Here is a 20,707-nt window from a genome sequence, read left to right as displayed (position 1 = left end):
AATTGATAATACCCATCACTAGCTTGTTTACATTGTCTGTAAACAATTGATAATACCCATCACTAGCTTGTTTACATTGTCTGTAAACAATTGATAATACCCATCACTAGCTTGTTTACATTGTCTGTAAACAATTGATAATACCCATCACTAGCTTGTTTACATTGTCTGTAAACAATTGATAATACACATCTCTAGCTTGTTTACATTGTCTGTAAACAATTGATAATACCCATCACTAGCTTGTTTACATTGTCTGTAAAACAACTGATAATACCCATCACTAGCTTGTTTACATTGTCTATAAACAATTGATATTACCCATCACTAGCTTGTTTACATTGTCTGTAAACAATTGATAATACACATCTCTAGCTTGTTTACATTGTCTGTAAACAATTGATAATACCCATCACTAGCTTGTTTACATTGTCTGTAAACAACTGATAATACCCATCACTAGCTTGTTTACATTGTCTGTAAACAATTGATAATACCCATCACTAGCTTGTTTACATTGTCTGTAAACAATTGATAATATCCATCACTAGCTTGTTTACATTCCCTGTAAACAATTGATAATACCATCATTAGCTTGTATACATTGTCTGTAAACAATTGATAATACCCATCACTAGCTTGTTTACATTGTCTGTAAACAACTGATATTACCCATCACTAGCTTGTTTACATTCCCTGTAAACAATTGATAATACCCATCACTACCTTGTTTACATTGTCTATAAACAATTGATAATACCCATCACTAGCTTGTTTACATTGTCTGTAAACAATTGATAATACCCATCACTAGCTTGTTTACATTGCCTGTAAACAATTGATAATACCCATCACTAGCTTGTTTACATTGTCTATAAAGAATTGATAATACCCATCACTAGCTTGTTTACATTGTCTGTAAACAATTGATAATACCCATCACTAGCTTGTTTACATTGTCTGTAAACAATTGATAATACCCATCACTAGCTTGTTTACATTGTCTGTAAACAATTGATAATACCCATCACTAGCTTGTTTACATTGTCTGTAAACAATTGATAATACCCATCACTAGCTTGTTTACATTGTCTGTAAACAATTGATAATACCCATCACTAGCTTGTTTACATTGTCTGTAAACAATTGATAATACCCATCACTAGCTTGTTTACATTGTCTGTAAACAATTGATAATACCCATCACTAGCTTGTTTACATTGTCTGTAAACAATTGATAATACCCATCACTAGCTTGTTTACATTGTCTGTAAACAACTGATAATACCAAACACTAGCATGTTTACATTGTCTGTAAACATTTGATAATATCCATCACTAGCTTGTTTACATTCCCTGTAAACAATTGATAATACCATCATTAGCTTGTATACATTGTCTGTAAACAACTGATAATACCCATCACTAGCTTGTTTACATTGTCTGTAAACAATTGATAATACCCATCACTAGCTTGTTTACATTGTCTGTAAAACAAATGATAATACCCATCACTAGCTTGTTTACATTGTCTGTAAACAATTGATAATACCCATCACTAGCTTGTTTACATTGTCTGTAAACAATTGATAATACCCATCACTAGCTTGTTTACATTGTCTGTAAACAACTGATAATACCCATCACTAGCTTGTTTACATTGTCTATAAACAATTGATAATACCCATCACTAGCTTGTTTACATTGTCTATAAACAATTGATAATACCCATCACTAGCTTGTTTACATTGTCTGTAAACAATTGATAATACCCATCACTAGCTTGTTTACATTGTCTATAAACAACTGATAATACCCATCACTAGCTTGTTTACATTGTCTGTAAACAATTGATAATACCCATCACTAGCTTGTTTACATTGTCTGTAAACAATTGATAATACCCATCACTAGCTTGTTTACATTGTCTGTAAACAATTGATAATACCCATCACTAGCTTGTTTACATTGTTTACATTGTCTTGTAAACAACTGATAATACCCATCACTAGCTTGTTTACATTGTCTATAAACAATTGATAATACCATCATCACTAGCTTGTTTACATTGTCTGTAAACAATTGATAATACCCATCACTAGCTTGTTTACATTGTCTATAAACAACTGATAATACCCATCACTAGCTTGTTTACATTGTCTGTAAACAACTGATAATACCCATCACTAGCTTGTTTACATTGTCTGTAAACAATTGATAATACACATCCCAACATTTCCTTCCTTTTAGAATGTTTTTCTTTACTTGTATGCCAATAATGACACAATACCCACGCGCCTTACCTACACGTAATGACATTACTTCTTCCCCTTACACATATAATGACACCTCACCTCTTTATACGTACACCTAATGACACTCCATCTACCCCTTACACACATAATGACACCTCACCTCTTTTTACATAAACCTAATGTCACCCATCTACCCCTTACACACATAATGACACTCCATCTACCCCTTACACACATAGTGACACTCCATCTACCCTTAATGACACCTCACCTGTTTTACTCTAATGTAATGACACTCCATCTACCCCTACACACACATAATGACATTCTCACCTTTTACATACACCTACTGACACTCCATCTACCCCTTACACACATAATGACACCTCACCTGTTTTTACCTACACGTAATGACACTCCATCTACCCCTAACACACATAATGACACCTCACCTGTTTTTACCTACACGTAATGACACTCCATCTACCCCTTACACACATAATGACACCTCACCTCTTTTTACATACACGTAATGACACTCCATCTACCCTTGCTACACACATAATAATGACTCCTCACCTCTTTATACGTACACGTAATGACACTCCATCTACCCCTTTACACACATAGTGACACTCACCTCTTTTACATACACGTAATGACACTCCATCTACCCTTACACACATATATGACACTCTCACCTGTTTTACTCTACACGTAATGACACTCCATCTACCCCTTTACACAATATAATGACACCTCACCTTTTATACGTACACGTAATGACACTCCATCTACCCCTTTTACACATAGTGACACTCTCACCTTTTTACATACACGTAATGACACTCCATCTACCCCTTACACATATAATGACACTCTCACCTCTTTTATACGTACACGTAATGACACTACATCTACCCTTACACACATAGTGACACCTCACCTTTTACATACACGTAATGACACTCCATCTACCCTTACACACATAATGACACTCACCTCTTTTATACGTACACGTAATGACACTCCATCTACCCCTTACACACATAATGACACCTCACCTCTTTTTATACACATAATGACACTCCATCTACCTCTTACACACATAGTGACACTCCATCTACCCCTTACACACATAATGACACTCACACTCTTTATACGTACACGTAATGACACTACATCTACCCCTTACACATAGTGACACCTCACCTCTTTACATACACGTAATGACACTCCATCTACCCTTACACACATATAATGACACTCTCACCTCTTTATACGTACACGTAATGACACTCCATCTACCCCTTACACACATAGTGACACCTCACCTCTTTTTACATACACGTAATGACACTCCATCTACCCCTTACACACATAATGACACCTCACCTCTTTATACGTACACGTAATGACACTACATCTACCCCTTCTTACACACATAGTGACACCTCACCTCTTTTTACATACACGTAATGACACTCCATCTACCCCTTACACACATAATGACACCTCACCTCTTTATACGTACACGTAATGACACTCCATCTACCCCTTACACACATAATGACACCTCACCTCTTTTTACATACACCTAATGACACTCCATCTACCCCTTACACACATAGTGACACTCCATCTACCCCTTACACACATAATGACACCTCACCTCTTTATACGTACACGTAATGACACTCCATCTACCCCTTACACACATATAGTGACACCTCTCACCCTTTTACATACACGTAATGACACTCCATCTACCCCTTACACACATAATGACACCTCACCTCTTTATACGTACACGTAATGACACTCCATCTACCCCTTACACACATAATGACACCTCACCTGTTTTTACCTACACGTAATGACACTCCATCTACCCCTTACACACATAATGACACCTCACCTCTTTTTACATACACGTAATGACACTCCATCTACCCTCTTACACACATAATGACACTCACCTCTTTATACGTACACGTAATGACACTCCATCTACCCTTACACACATAGTGATACCTCACCTCTTTTACATACACGTAATGACACTCCATCTACCCCTTACACACATAATGACACCTCACCTGTTTTTACCTACACGTAATGACACTCCATCTACCCCTTACACACATAATGACACCTCACCTCTTTATACGTACACGTAATGACACTCCATCTACCCCTTACACACATAGTGACACCTCACCTCTTTTTACATACACGTAATGACACTCCATCTACCCCTTACACACATAATGACACCTCACCTCTTTATACGTACACGTAATGACACTACATCTACCCCTTACACACATAGTGACACCTCACCTTTTTACATACACGTAATGACACTCCATCTACCCCTTACACACATAATGACACCTCACCTGCTTTTTACCTACACGTAATGACACTCCATCTACCCCTTACTCACATAATGACACCTCACCTCTTTATACGTACACGTAATGACACTCCATCTACCCCTTACACACATAGTGACACCTCACCTCTTTTTACATACACGTAATGACACTCCATCTACCCCTTACACACATAATGACACTCTCACTCTTTATACGTACACGTAATGACACTACATCTACCCTTACACACATAGTGACACCTCACCTCTTTTACATACACGTAATGACACTCCATCTACCCTTTACACACATAATGACACCTCACCTCTTTATACGTACACGTAATGACACTCCATCTACCCCTTACACACATAATGACACCTCACCTCTTTTTACATACACATAATGACACTCCATCTACCCCTTACACACATAGTGACACTCCATCTACCCCTTACACACATAATGACACCTCACCTCTTTATACGTACACGTAATGACACTACATCTACCCCTTACACACATAGTGACACCTCACCTCTTTTTACATACACGTAATGACACTCCATCTACCCTTACACACATAATGACACCTCACCTCTTATACGTACACGTAATGACACTCCATCTACCTCTTACACACATAGTGACACCTCACCTCTTTTACATACACGTAATGACACTCCATCTACCCCTTTACACACATAATGACACCTCTCACCTCTTTATACGTACACGTAATGACACTACATCTACCCTTTACACACATAGTGACACCTCACCTCTTTTACATACACGTAATGACACTCCATCTACCCCTTACACACATATAATGACACTCACCTCTTTATACGTACACGTAATGACACTCCATCTACCCCTTACACACATAATGACACCTCACCTCTTTTTACATACACATAATGACACTCCATCTACCCCTTACACACATAGTGACACTCCATCTACCCCTTACACACATAATGACACCTCACCTCTTATACGTACACGTAATGACACTCCATCTACCCCTTACACACATAGTGACACCTCACCTCTTTTTACATACACGTAATGACACTCCATCTACCCCTTACACACATAATGACACCTCACCTCTTTATACGTACACGTAATGACACTCCATCTACCCCTTACACAGAAGTGGGCAAAAACACAATAAAATGTACGTGTTATATGACGTTCTAGAAAATGTGTTCCTTCCGCGCGCACAAACAAAACCACCCATACTAACACTTTGTATACTTACTGGTATGATTATATCCATCACCACTCATCCATATATCTTAGCATACACGACGACACACCCACACATACATTGAATCTCATACATATACTGACACATATACGTATTTTTACATACTACCTTCTCACACTCACATTGACACTTCCACCCATATATTGTCACCTACCCACTCACTACCACCCATCCGCCCACATCAGCACTGTTAGCATTTCAAACACTAAAATCAAATTTTATTTAGTTTTAATAAAAATAAACGTTACAAAATATACTCTTAAAATTCTGTAGCATATATAGACACTCCTGGTTTTCTGTATGTAGATTCCATAGCATATATAGACACTCCTGGTTTTCTGTATGTAGATTCTATAGCATATATAGGCACTCCTGGTTTTCTGTATGTAGATTCTATAGCATATATAGGCACTCCTGGTTTTCTGTATGTAGATTCTATAGCATATATAGACACTCCTGGTTTTCTGTATGTAGATTCTATAGCATATATAGACACTCCTGGTTTTCTGTATGTAGATTCTATAGCATATATAGACACTCCTGGTTTTCTGTATGTAGCTCAACTTACGCCGGTTTGGTGGTTTCTATGTTATAAAATATTGTTAGTTTTATTTCAAAACAACATTTTGTTGCTATGTACAGATCGTGTTACTTACTGTAACAATGTTTCGTTTGTTAAAGTATAACGTTAAAGACAACATGGGACTGGATGCAACCATGTTCACTGAAAGCATTGCTTTTATATTCTTCACCACAGTGTTGTTATTATTGATATATGTGCTCTCTCTGGTAGCAGTCTTCACGTGTTCCGTCTCTATGGTATCGTCCATCACGTGCTTCCTCTCACTTTGCTTGCTCCTTCTCATAAGTACCAATGTTCAGGTGCTTCTTTTAACAAGTGCCAGTCTTCACGTATTCCCTTTCATATGAGCCAATGTTCTTATGTTCCCTCTCATAAGTACCAATGTTCGTATGTTTCCTCTAATAAGTACCAGTTTTTATGTGCTCCATCTAATAAGTATAAGTCTTCATGTGGTCCCTCTAACAAGCATCAGTCTTTATGTGTTTCCTCTAACAAGTATCAGTCTTCATGTGGTCCCTCTAACAAGTATCAGTCTTCATGTGGTCCTTCTAACAAGCATCAGTCTTCATGTGGTCCCTCTAACAAGTATCAGTCTTTATGTGGTCCCTCTAACAAGTGCCAGTCTTTATGTTTTCTCTCACTGATACGAATATCCATGTGTTGTCTTCTACTGTTCGTGTCTTCAGTCTCAGTGATATGAATATTCAGGTGTTCCCTCTCAGAAGTACCAATGCTCATGTTTTCTATCTCAATGGTACCATTTTTCATATCATTTCACATTTGTTTTAAATATAACATTTGTGACTCTATTCATGTTGAAGTTATTTATAACGTGAGTTTTATACAAGTGTTCTCTTTAACATTTATCCGTCATGTTCATATAGTCTAATATTCGCAGTTTTAGTGAGTTTTCTAGCTATGAAATTGTTCATGTTTGTGCATTTATATGGTATTATAATTTAAAAACCCAACAACACTGAGAGCAGACGTCTCTCCATACTATCTTCCAACAGGTTTCAAGATAATGGCGCTCCATCCATACCATGAAATAGGAAATGATACTACATTCTGCTGTTTAGACATTTGACCAAGAAATGATAAAGGGTATTCATTCTTCTGTTGAAACGTTATACCCAAAAGTGTCGCTAGGCGCTGGTACACGGGGCACTTGACACAACTCCAAAACCCTAAAATGGTATCTCTAAAAATCAAAATAGAAAACCATAATCACTGTCATACTGAAACGTCAAAAAAAATCCCACACCTTTCGGCCCGAGCTCCAACTCTTTTAAAAACCTAGCAATAACTATTATTATACGAACTGGTTCTCAATCCTTTCACCTTTTTAGTTACTGTACCAATACAAAAAAAAAAGATGGAAGTGAGCCTTTTGGGCCAACAGATGACGATACACCAACAGAGAAACAGATTACGAATTACACAGAGTTTCTGAATAATTTCAAAACTCTAGAGAAATTGTATACGAAACGACCTAACCTTAATTAATCTTTATTTGTAAGATAAACAAAATAAACCAAACAACGTGAAACTATAGAGATTTAGGAACTCCCAAGCTATGGCCTAAATTTCATATTCGTGCCAGCTGAAAGCACACTCCAAAAAAACAAAACAAAATAAAGCACAAATACACATACGTTAAAGGGGCTAACGTCACAGCGCCCATGTCACATTAAAGTAGCTTCCTTATCCACGTAACAGCACATTTCAAGGATGATATGGTTTCACGACATCAGAAGAATGAATGTTGCATTAAAACTTGTTTTCCTTAAAAGCGACTTTAAAAGTTTTGAAAAACCTGAATTTGCAATAAAAAATATTTAACACAAAATACTTTAAGTTGTTTCAAAACACAGGTGGCGCAAGTTTAAATTATAACAAAATTTGTATATTGTTGTGAAACCAGCTTTCCATAAAGACAATTGTGAAAATAGTTTTAAAATTAAAACAATTACCGATTTTGTTTTTAGTCCTGTAATTTCGTTCATTTTCCTAAACATTACTGCAATAACAGTATATTAACCAACTAGCTAGAGTAACTGTCTCCTGGACGAAAGCGATGTAAGTTCATGATTAATGAAAGGTTGATATTAGGGCATGAAAAGTTGCTTCCTTTATACGTGTTTGTAAAAATCTCTCATAAAACTTCAAAATACAAAATGTGAAATCTCAAATCTGTATGTCTTTCTGCATGGGGCAAAGTATTGGTAAAACACGCTCGTAAAACCCGCAAAATGCAGAAGACAAAAACTGAATTTTGTTCATATATCTGCATAGACCCAACAAACCTTCGTGCCAAATTTGGTGAATATCCGTCAACAGGGGGTGAAATAGTTATAAAATTTAAAACCCCCATAAAAATCGCAAAATACAAAACTAAACATTTGAAATGTTCCCCCCGCATGGACCTAATGAACCTCCATATCAATTTGGATGAAGATCCATCCACACCACACGGAATAGTTACACGGACATACAAGAGACAGAACTGTTAAGTTTATATAATTTACTTTAACAAAAGGAACTGATGTACAAAACAATAACACCAAAATCGTCATTTCTGCTATATGATTTTCAGTCACTCGTCCATCCTCCTTAAAGAACTGTGTATAGAGGTTCTCACATTAAGCATGCTTTTCTTGTTTTTTAAAATATTTTTCACCGATTTAAGAGGATATTTTGACTTGCAAATTATGACCTCAACTGGAAGAAAGTTTGAAAAGCTACAATTTATAAACCACAATACCAATTTCGTAGGAACATCCCAACCAGAGCAGAACGATCAGCCACCACTAGTATACGATATGCTGGACCTTCGTCATTAACGCTTTAGAGGGGTGGTGTTCTCTTAACTCAGTGGGTGGAAATGGGTTTGCAATAAGCGAGCTATGCGTAAGGTGTGGAAAAATAAAAATATAATTGTGTGCTACAAGGGTTTATATTTAAACGTTCCTTACCCTGGCCTAGTTTAAAGCATGAACAGAGACAGGATGAACACGAGGCTCTTTACGCAAAGTACCAGGACTAGTCATGTGCATGTGAAGGTGCTGCAACGGGTTTCGTTTTCAAGGACCACATCCGTTCAGACAGGAGATAAGATTTCTATTTAGATACTTGAGCGTATAAAAATATTTAAATGAGAATGTATATTTGCATAAACGTGTTTGGAAAACAAATTATTAGCTTCTCCAGACATACTGAGGAGATGGTAGTCGAGAATGCCTTTTGGGGGAAAAAATGGTACACTACTGTTAAGTGATTCTGGAAGAGAGACAAATGTTGTCTTCCCAAAAAACAGAAAATGTTGTCTTCCCAAAAACAGAAATTTACCCATTAACCGGAATGCACTATTGTGGAGGACAGCTAAATGTTGTCCTTCAGAACCCTAAAACATTCATCCTGTCATAAATCCTTTCGGTATAGTAAACGTATCCAGCTGAATGTAAAACATTACTTCTGTAGTTCCCTACTAATGTTATATTATCTTTCATTACGATCGTCCACTAAGTTTTTTTGTTTTTACCTACAAGTGTTTTCACTGTCGAGTTCAAACTGTCTTTCTACTCGTTCCATCCTAGAATGTCTTCTTAATGAAATTTACATAATAACTTATATTCTCGCCCACCGCACCGATTAAACTTCAAATTTTAACACTAGCCATAAGATTTATTGCCCATCCACCAGAAACACATTCCTATAAACAACGTCTACGTCTGTATTGTATCGTCTAGAATGTCTTTTCTTCGTTACTGTCCAAACATTAAATGTTCTGTTTATTTTTGTCTTCTCGAATTATAATTTATTTGTCGTGTTTTTGTTCGAACTGATGAAACAATGTGTTTGTGACTATACTATTGTTATACTAAACATCTAATCACATGACAACTTGTTTATTTCATTGATATGATAATTAAGCTGCTCCTTTACATTAATTATTGTTGTTTATTTTTTATTCATGAAGACATTCCATCGAGTTCCATTTCAATGTGTCGCTCTCTGATGTAATTTACGAATTTCACGTCTTCTGTAATTGAACTTTTTGGTTGTTACATCTATTGCATTAGATGCTACATGTACACTATCAGATGGATGTCCATATCTGCAAACAGAACTGTTAGAAAATACACTATAGTACTCCATGGTTGTAGCAGCTATGAACTGTTGAAAAGTGTTCATGTCTCTAGCAGCTCAAAACCGTCCGAAGTAAAAGTGTCGTAACCCAGGGCTGTAGTAGGTTCAGACTTCTTGCAAAGACAAGTGTCGTAACCCAGGGCTGTAGTAGGTTCAGACCTCTTGCAAAGACAAGTGTCGTAACCCAGGGCTGTATCAGTTTAGAACTGTTGGAAAGACAAATTTGTTAATCCATGGCTATAGTAACACAGAACTGTTTGTTTTTTAATTTCGCACGAAGCTACACGAGGGCTATCCGCGCTAGCAATCCCTGATTTAGCAGTGTAAGACAAGAGGAAAAGCAGCTAGTCATCACCACCCACCGCCAACTCTTGGGCTACTCTTACCGACAAATAGTGGAACTGATCGTAACATTATAACGCTCACATGGCTGAAAGGGTGAGCATCTCTGATTTGACGAGGATTCGAACTCGCGACCCTCAGATTACGAGTCGAGAGGCCTAACCACCTGGTCACACCTGGCTCCAGAAAGACCAGACTGCTGATGGTTCTTTGACCACACAAAACAGAAGTTTTTCACCCACATCAAGAAGACATCTTGTTTTCTAATGTTCGTCATTCCGTAACTCGGATATCAATACAACACGAGAAGAGTATGCTTACTAGAATATGTCTTTCAGTAAGTTAAACTTGAGACAATACGGAGAATGAAATTTACTTTGTAATCAAACATGTTAGAAATTTTAAACAACTTATAAAACTTATTTTCCGGTTACTGATTGTGCGTCGACTAAAGTCTTTTGTCTAACTTGAAAGAACAATTTTCCAGCTATTTTATCATTTTCAAGTCCTTTAATTTTCGCTACAGTCTTGCAGCAACGTAATTTAAACAAGCAGTCAACGGAGCGAATCGTGTTACAAGATTGTTAACTGGCGTAATTTTGGGTTCAGGCTTTGTCTCCAAACCTACTGGTTGGATCTGAGCGTAATTCAGTGAACCATAAAAACAGATTAAACCATTAGCATTAAACTGGTGATAGTAAAGTAATATTTTGTATGATAAAGGTATTCATTCAAAAAAAATGTCTAAACAAATAAACACTTGTATTTTTGTTTGAATAAACAATGCGTTAATTACGTCGAAGAAGAAAGAGACGTCCTTCGAGGTCAGCGGATTGTGTGAGCTGTTAAATTTTGTTTTCTTTCCAGGAATGTTCGAGTTGACTAAAAATATTCAATTGTTACTTCAAACCATCATACTTTCCCTCAACAGAATTAGCTTGAAATTCTACAAAGCATTGCTACGGTAACGTAAGCTATTTTTCCTATCTAAATTTTGTTTGTTTGTTTTGAATTTCGCCCAAAGCTACACGAAGGCTATCTGCGCTAGCCGTCCCTAATTTAACAGTGTAAGACGAGATGGAAGGCAGCTAGCCATCACCACCCACCGCCAACCCTTGGGCTGCTCTTTTACCAACGAATAGTGAGATTAACCATCACATTATAACGCCCCCACGGCTGAAAGGGCGAGCATGTTTGGTGCGACGGGGATTCGAACCCGCGACCCTCGGATTACGAGTCGAACGCCTTAACACACTTAGCCATGCCACCCCTTATCTAAAATACTGCTTAGATATATTACAGAACTCGAAACTAACGTAGTTTTAATTGTATACCCTCGTTGAAAGATGTTTTTATTTAATTGTCCTGGTTTTCCTTAGATGTTTGTTATTATCTAAGAAAACAAAATGTGGATGTTGCTCCAGCCACATAGCTGCAACGTGTTTGTTTTATGTTTTTTATTTAAACTGGTGTAGATCATGGATAACTAATAATGGCTAGCTTGGAACATGTTGAAAGGTAGAAACCGTACGTTTATGTCTATGGTTAGGGGTGCTCAGTCGAATCACCATGTGAACTAAGGTGTTGTGTTGACCTGTAAGGGTCGGGTACAGTTATATGTATTTCTTCTTCCTTGACCGTTGTTTTAAAAAGTCTGTTGTTGTGTTATTCTTTCTACTCCCTTTGAGGGTTACGTTGTATGAATGGTGTAGTTAACTCTGGACTGGAGTGACTGTTTTTTTTAAACTGGTTTTTGATATTTTACTACATGGTTGTGTTGTATTTGTGCTCAATAATGTGTATGATGTGTGGAATAATACGAGCTAAGTGTTGTTGAGCTATTTGTATTCTTAATGTGAAACTAAAAGAACTGTTGTATGAACGTGAAAATACGTTTTTAATGGCTTTAGAGATGAGACTTCGTCCGGTTTAAACTGTGTTGGTTTACTGTGACACTGGTTTTGTTATACATTTCTTTCACATTAGCGTCTGTTTATTCAGTTGTGACTGCTCTGTCTCTGAGTCTACATTTTAGTCATTGTGACTGCTCTGTCTCTGAGTCTACATTGTAGTCATTGTGACTGCTCTGTCTCTGAGTCTATATTGTAGTCATTGTGACTGCTCTGTCTCTGAGTCTATATTGTAGTCATTTTGACTGCACTGTCTCTGAGTCTATATTGTAGTCAGTGGTTTGTGTATCTCACGTACGTTATATTGACGAGTTCCGCGCACGAGGACAAACAAACGTTATTCCGCAAAATTTCCGTTACTGATACTGAAGTTTAATCAACTTTTACACTTGATTCTATAATAACATGATAGTAATAACATGACTACTGTTGTTGTGTTTTCAAACACTTTAACTACGGGGGTTTACGTCCTGCTTCTATAATAACAGTGGTCATGATAGTATTGTCATGAGAATTTTGTTGTGTTTTCAAACACTTTAACTACGGGTAATAATAACGTAGGTTTGGAACGATTACAAATACAACTGAAAAATGTTATTGGCTTATGTCCCTAATATAGCATCATACACATACTATTGTTTTTGTTTGGTTTGTTTTGAATATCGCGCAAAGCTACACGAGGGTTATCTGCGCTAGCCGTCCCTAATGTAAGACCGTATCACCTGTGTTAGATGAGTCGTCAGACTAGAATGGTCAATGGATGTCCATGTACTTAGGCTATTATATTTGTATAAACTGGCCAATAATAAACAAGAAATGTCACTCAAACCAGTTGTTTTTATTACTATTTGATATTTCCATAAAAAAGTGACAATATGTGTAGTGATATTAAATCCAACTTTGTCCTTCTGTCTTGTTGGCCTATCGTGGTCCAGTGGTGAGAGTAGCTTGGCTGTCAAACCACCCCAGTTCGGAGCCTATTGCCTCAAAAACACCCTCTGCACTTCAGGGCTGCGGGTGAACTGTTAAAGTAGTGGACAAATCTCACTCTTCCAACAGATAAGAATAGCACAGTGGCTGAAGGTGGCTGCTAATGAATAGCTCCCTCTAATTTATAAGTTCAAACCTAGGGAGAGCTAAGGGTTTCCAAAAGCTTTGCACGAAAATCTCAAATGAACCCCTTCATCTGTTACTGAAATATTTGTGTACAGTGGTTACACGAACAACGCTGTGAAGAACTTGAAATGTTACATGAACAACGCATTCCAAAGATCCGAGCACACGTTTCTACATAGCGACTTAACATTGTTATTAATACAGGGTGTTCGGAAAGTCACTGTGCACTTATATATTTATTAACAGACATGTTTCAATATAGAATACAGGAGGTAAATATGAATGACAATTATAAACAATGTTGAAAGTGACCCCCGTTGGCATCAATATAGGCCTGGATCCTTCTTATTTTGTTTCTAAACACCGCTATCAGTTGCTGGCTTGAAATAGACTGAATGAATGTTGTTGTCGCTGCTTTCAAAACTGCACAGTGACGTTTCAATCACCCTGTAGTACGGGGTTTATGTCGGCTTCGTAATGCGCAGAGATAGTTAAAAATTACCCTTTAAAAAAAAAAAAAACAGTTCCGTAGCTATAACGTTATAAATTGATAACTGACACAGCCTAAAACTAATGTATTTAAAGACATATAAAGACTGAAGGTCATAATAAGAACTTAATGTATTAAAAATGGAAGGTGTTATAATAAGAACTTAATGTATTAAAAATGGAAGGTGTTATAATAAGAACTTAATGTATTAAAAATGGAAGGTGTTATAATAAGAACTTAATGTATTAAAAATGGAAGGTGTTATAATAAGAACATAACTTCATCGTTTAAAACTTCATCGTTTAAAAAACAATGCAACAAAAATGGCTGATTTAATCGAGTTTGTTTAGGTTTAAAGCCTAAAACTACTTGATTATCAGGTTTCGTAACAATACAAACAAAACGAGTAGTTTTAATACACTGAACTTACTGAATACGATAGTTTTCAACTTGTTATTTATTGAACAATAAAACCCAGATATCAAGGTGTTCTGAGAAACTGAAAACACCAGTTTCAACTTTGAGAGTAAGTTGTAAAAATCATAAAGTTAGACTTTGAAACACTAACTACTGCACGGCCTCCCGTTTCGAACGAAACTTTGAATAAGAAAGGTTACCGCCCATACTTCAAGAAAATCAAGTATATGAAGCTTATAATCACCGTCCTAACCCTAGTGAATGACGTAATTAATTTACGCAAGGGCACTCCTGAGAAGTTTTCCGCCCTCGTGCCTTGGTGAAATAATTAAACCATCTTTTTTACCGGCTTCTCTTGGATAGCACATCTAATAAATTATGTAAGCAAATACAGAACGTATAACACTGGATCATACCAGCATAAAACTATGAATTGTATATCTTTACCTTGTTTGCATTTCTCTCCAAGCGTGCTTATCTTGCTTTAAGGAAAATTCGTTCATTTACGGTTCGCTTTCTTATTTGTGTAAATTTAGTAGTTGTTATAGGGTGCTTTATGATTGCTTAATTGAAACAGCACTCGCTTGTAGTAGGATAATCTCGCGTTCGAATCCTACTCGCAAAAGACGAACTATTTAGCTTACTCCAGCAAGTCTTATGGAATATTTTGTCACTGCCATGGTGATGTTGGATTCCATCCTGAACGTCTAAACGTACCTAGTTTACTGATTATTGTTACATCTAGTGTATCATGAAGTTGTTATATTTAGCGGTTTCACCATATGCATATTGCTATACATGATGGAAATATAAAATGTTTGTTGCTTGCTATACCTAATGGTTTTACCAAGTATTATTATTTTATATTTATCGGTTTAATAAGTTCTTCTTATGTCTAAATACCATCCATAAAAGTACATTTTTTTTAATACAAACCAAACCACACGAAACTATTCTATTTAGACACAATAAAACTACATAAAAGTGTACAGTTTAAAAACACACGAATAAACATTATATAAACAACAACTGCTCATTACTTCAGGTAACTACTTACGCACATACACACAAAGACCAGTTAGCAAACACAGCGAGAATCATTATATATAATAATTTCTCTCATTGCAGTCTGTATGATATGAATTTAGCAGTGTAAGACTAGAGAGAAGGCAGTTATTCACCACCACCCACCGCCAGCTCTTGGGCTACTCTTTTACTAACAAATAGTGGGATTGACTGTCACGTAATGAAGCTCCCACGGCTGAAAGGACGAACATGTTTGATTCTGTTTGGTTCCACTAGACTTTGGGTGATACATACGTTGTATGTACTAACAAATAGTGGGATTGACTGTCACGTAATGAAGCTCCCACGGCTGAAAGGACGAACATGTTTGTCGTGTTTGGTTCCACTAGACTTTGGGTGTTACATACGTTGCTTTTCATCAGGTTATTTTAATATACATTTCTTCTCCTAGTTGTACTGCTACGTTTTTATTCAATAAATGTAATAGATAAAAATGATAGAAAATCAATATAAAATGGCTTTTAAATACTCCATAATAATTATAGCGTTGTTTTTATAATCGAGTGCAAAAATGTTTGCATGCAAGTTATTCTTTGATTACTAGTACAGCGAATCCTTAAGATTTTTATCTAAACAATTATGTTCTTCAGAAATATATTTTATAAAATATTCTCTATTTTTTAAATCCTTGAAATCCTAACATACTAAGGAAATATAGCAAAAACATTTAAAAAACATCATAAATAGCTATTCAAAATATTTTTTGCCATCAATATACATAACATATTGTTATTCCAAGCAATACGTTCCAAAAACCTTTGTTTTTTAAGTGACGGGTAAACACGGGGAGTGAAGGGACCGTAGGCTATAGACCTTGACGAATTAACATGAGCAGTGAAGGGGCCGTAGGCTATAGACCTTGACGAATTAACATGAGCAGTGAAGGGGCCTTGGGACCCGGAAACCCAACTGTCACTGCATCATTGGCCTCTTAGTTTTTTGTTTTGTTTTTGTACGTGCATTTGTGTGTGTGTGTATGTCACTGATACCATCTCCGCTAGATGTCATGCTACGTATGACGTCTACAATAAAACCACATGTAGGTGGCGAATTAAACTTGTGTGTCTCATTATTATTAATAATATCTTCTTCCTCTACTAAAGATGGAAATTGAACTGAAACATTTCAAATCTAGCGAGTGAAAATATAAACCTGGTTAAAAGTATGCTTTGCAACGTTTGTGTTTGTTAACACTTCTACGAAAAGTGGGGCCTAATAGGCCCCAGAGCAACTTGAAAGGTTATTAATATTAGGCTAATAATTTTGTATTTAAATGAAATTGCCATTTAAATCCATTAATGAATGGATTAACGAGATTCCCACTGTCCCTATCTACTATCTAGCGAAACCACAGCCAGGGGAACGGGCTTGGAGAAATCAGGACTAGAAACGTCTTTTCGTAGGAGTGTTAATAATTAAGCACGACATCATACAATGAGCTCTCTGTGCTCTGCCCATCGCTGGTATCGAAACCCCGGTTTTAACGTTGTAAGCCAAACAACGTTTGCGAAAAAGTTCAAATAATGACAAACATTTCGATATGACTAAATGACAGCATAGCTGTGTGGGAATACGCTATATTAACACATTGTTTTATTTTCTTCTATTAATGTACTATTGAGAACAATAAAGATATTAAGACGTCTACAACAGTGTTACCATTATTGTGATACTTGGTCTCGTACTCGTCTATCATCTCGTGCACCATGTGCAAAAATAAAATGTAATGACAGTTTAATAGGAAACTTGCAAAGAAACAAAAGATAGAAACATCTAGTAACAACTATTTGTATTTTAACTAAATAACAAAGTTCCGACATAATAAATACATTTTTGTACAAAAGGCATTTTTTCAAACTTATTTATTTCTTTGAGTCTGAATTTCGCGCAAATCTCTTCAAAAGCTATATACAGTAACCTTCCCCTATTTAGTAGTGAGAGACTAGAGGGAAGATAGCTAGTTGACATCACCCACCGCCAACTGTCGGGTTACAGTTTTACTAACGAATACTGGCAGTTGAAAGGGCAAGCATGTTTGGCGACGGGGATTCGAGCTCCCGACTCCACTGCCCCAACCACCAGACCATTTTGAAAAAGTAGGTTTGGTTTTGTTTCTTTTATGAACTGCGCGCAAAGTTACACGAGGACTATCTGCGCTAGCCGTCCATAATTTATCAGTATAAGACTAGAGGGAAGGCAGCTAGTCATCACCACCCACCGCCAACTCTTGGGCTACTCTTTTACCAACGAAAAGTGGGATTCACCGTCACATTATTTTGAGTTGGAGTAGTGACAGATCACTGCGTTATTTTGAGTTGGAGTAGTGACAGATCACTGCGTACATAGTAATATATTACATGGATATAGAGTAGTAGTGACAGATCACTGCGTACATAGTAATATATTACATGGATATAGAGTTGGAGTAGTGACAGATCACTGCGTACATAGTAATATATTACATGGATATAGAGTTGGAGTAGTGACAGATCACTGCGTACATAGTAATATATTACATGGATATAGAGTTGGAGTAGTGACAGATCACTGCGTACATAGTAATATATTACATGGATATAGAGTTGGAGTAGTGACAGATCACTGCGTACATAGTAATATATTACATGGATATAGAGTTGGAGTAGTGACAGATCACTGCGTACATAGTAATATATTACATGGATATAGAGTTGGAGTAGTGACAGATCACTGCGTACATAGTAATATATTACATGGATATAGAGTTGGAGTAGTGACAGATCACTGCGGATATACATAGTAATATATTACATGGATATAGAGTTGGAGTAGTGACAGATCACTGCGTACATAGTAATATATTACATGGATATAGAGTTGGAGTAGTGACAGATCACTGCGTACATAGTAATATATTACATGGATATAGAGTTGGAGTAGTGACAGATCACTGCGTACATAGTAATATATTACATGGATATAGAGTTGGAGTAGTGACAGATCACTGCGTACATAGTAATATATTACATGGATATAGAGTTGGAGTAGTGACAGATCACTGCGTACATAGTAATATATTACATGGATATAGAGTTGGAGTAGTGACAGATCACTGCGTACATAGTAATATATTACATGGATATAGAGTTGGAGTAGTGACAGATCACTGCGTACATAGTAATATATTACATGGATATAGAGTTGGAGTAGTGACAGATCACTGCGTACACATAGTAATATATAAAGTACATGGATATACATAGTAGTATGGAGTAGTGACAGATCACTGCGTACATAGTAATATATTACATGGATATAGAGTTGGAGTAGTGACAGATCACTGCGTACATAGTAATATAGTAATTGGATAGTGACATGGATATAATATATTACATGGAGTTGGAGTAGTGACAGATCACTGCGTACATAGTAATATATTACATGGATATAGAGTTGGAGTAGTGACAGATCACTGCGTACATAGTAATATATTACATGGATATAGAGTTGGAGTAGTGACAGATCACTGCGTACATAGATATAGAGTATATATTACATGGATATAGAGTTGGAGTAGTGACAGATCACTGCGTACATAGTAATATATTACATGGATATAGAGTTGGAGTAGTGACAGATCACTGCGTACATAGTAATATATTACATGGATATAGAGTTGGAGTAGTGACAGATCACTGCGTACATAGTAATATATTACATGGATATAGAGTTGGAGTAGTGACAGATCACTGCGTACATAGTAATATATTACATGGATATAGAGTTGGAGTAGTGACAGATCACTGCGTACATAGTAATATATTACATGGATATAGAGTTGGAGTAGTGACAGATCACTGCGTACATAGTAATATATTACATGGATATAGAGTTGGAGTAGTGACAGATCACTGCGTACATAGTAATATATTACATGGATATAGAGTTGGAGTAGTGACAGATCACTGCGTACATAGTAATATATTACATGGATATAGAGTTGGAGTAGTGACAGATCACTGCGTACATAGTAATATATTACATGGATATAGAGTTGGAGTACAGTGACAGATCACTGCAGATCACATAGTAATATATTACATGGATATAGAGTTGGAGTAGTGACAGATCACTGCGTACATGGAGTAATATATTACATGGATATAGAGTTGGAGTAGTGACAGATCACTGCGTACATAGTAATATATTACATGGATATAGAGTTGGAGTAGTGACAGATCACTGCGTACATAGTAATATATTACATGGATATAGAGTTGGAGTAGTGACAGATCACTGCGTACATAGTAATATATTACATGGATATAGAGTTGGAGTAGTGACAGATCACTGCGTACATAGTAATATATTACATGGATATAGAGTTGGAGTAGTGACAGATCACTGCGTACATAGTAATATATTACATGGATATAGAGTTGGAGTAGTGACAGATCACTGCGTACATAGTAATATATTACATGGATATAGAGTTGGACTAGTGACAGATCACTGCGTAGTAATATATATTACATGGATATAGAGTTGGAGTAGTGACAGATCACTGCGTACATAGTAATATATTACATGGATATAGAGTTGGAGTAGTGACAGATCACTGCGTACATAGTAATATATTACATGGATATAGAGTTGGAGTAGTGACAGATCACTGCGTACATAGTAATATATTACATGGATATAGAGTTGGAGTAGTGAC

At 36.5% G+C, this 20,707-nt stretch overlaps 1 long non-coding RNA gene across 1 annotated transcript in view; it reads right to left on the bottom strand.

The window, feature by feature from the left end:
• Positions 1-10,436: 10,436 nt before the first annotated feature.
• LOC143226824 (uncharacterized) overlaps positions 10,437-20,707 on the bottom strand; it is a 66,152-nt gene continuing 55,881 nt past the window's right edge. The window contains exon 2 of the long non-coding RNA XR_013014760.1: positions 10,437-10,853. This is a non-coding gene — a long non-coding RNA (uncharacterized LOC143226824). The remainder of the gene's footprint in view (positions 10,854-20,707) is intronic.

Source organism: Tachypleus tridentatus, chromosome 9, assembly GCF_004210375.1.
Source record: "Tachypleus tridentatus isolate NWPU-2018 chromosome 9, ASM421037v1, whole genome shotgun sequence".
NCBI classification, from domain to species: Eukaryota; Metazoa; Arthropoda; class Merostomata; order Xiphosura; family Limulidae; genus Tachypleus; species Tachypleus tridentatus.
Note: the sequence above shows the minus strand (reverse complement) of the source record. Positions and strands in the feature narration are given on the sequence as shown.